The sequence below is a fragment of the Thunnus maccoyii genome, chromosome 15, assembly GCF_910596095.1.
Source record: "Thunnus maccoyii chromosome 15, fThuMac1.1, whole genome shotgun sequence".
Classification (NCBI taxonomy): domain Eukaryota; kingdom Metazoa; phylum Chordata; class Actinopteri; order Scombriformes; family Scombridae; genus Thunnus; species Thunnus maccoyii.
Genome location: NC_056547.1, coordinates 13319817 through 13321172, shown reverse-complemented (window position 1 = coordinate 13321172; position 1356 = coordinate 13319817).

Sequence of the window (1356 nt, the reverse complement as noted above, 5' to 3'; positions counted from 1 at the left end):
CATGTGATCACACACACTCATAAAGCTTTATATTATCAACAGAGCTGTGACATGGCAGGACAAGGGATGCAAAACAAATATAATAAACTAAACTGGCAAACAGAGGCCCGTGAAAGGCTCATATCATAAATATATACATGTATTTACAATATGACAGTCAACAAGAGTGGTGGAGCCATGGCCTGCATATTTAATAATACTTGATAGTACCCACTCATTGATTTGTGTTTATTTCATTTTTATTATATGTTTTAGCAGGGGGAAAAAAACAGCAGAGCAATGTAAAATCATTACTAGACAAAAAGCAATAAAAATATAAAACAATACAGGCAGAAAAGTTAACAAGTTAGACAAAGAATATTCTTCATATATATGGGCTGAAACATACCTATTTTTAAGAGTGGATTGTCAATAAAATAATACAGCATTTAGCATAATAATAATAATTATCATAATAACAAGCGTAAACACATTTTACATGTATACAGTCAAGTTACACAGGATTCAGAGGGAACGATAAGGTTCGAAAGAATCAGCACAACAGGTATGAAAACAGATAACAAAAAACCTTCTTTAATAAAATGAATGAAATAAAATAATAACAAGTCTATAGGTATAAGTATGAACAATAAATACAGCATATGTACATAAAATATATTCAAGTATATAGTATAGGAGTGTACAGTATATGCAATATATTATATACGCACACTATAATAATACAATAACATGAAATACGGGCAGATGTAGTATATAAAATACAATGCAATCAAATAGTAACATAAAAAATACAATATAATAAGTTAATAAGTAAATATTTTGCTACTACTACTACAGTATGTTATATCATATATATGATATAATATAATAATGTCATATATATAACACGGTACAAGGTGCAGTTCAGAGCTGCACCGATTAGTCAATTAATCGTTTAGTTGATCCACAGAAAATTGATTGCCAACTAGTTTGATAATCGATTAATCATTTTGAATCATTTTCTAAGCAAAACATTTTTTAAAAATCCTCTCATTCCAGCTTCTTAAATGTGAATATTTTCTGGTTTCTTTAGTCCACTGTGATAGTGAACTGAATATCTTTGGGTTATTGATTGAGTAAAACAAGATATATGAGGTTGCACCTTGAGCTTTTGAAAACAATTGACATTTTTCACCATTTCTGACATTTGATGGACCAAAAAACTAATCGATTGATCGAGAAAATAATCAACAGATTAATCAATAATGAAAATAATCGTTAGTTGTAGCTGTAGTCAGGTTGTCTTGTTATATTGTTGTAAAGGGCTTGTTCCAATGCATAACAGGTAATCCATTTAAATGTGAAAAATCTTATCCA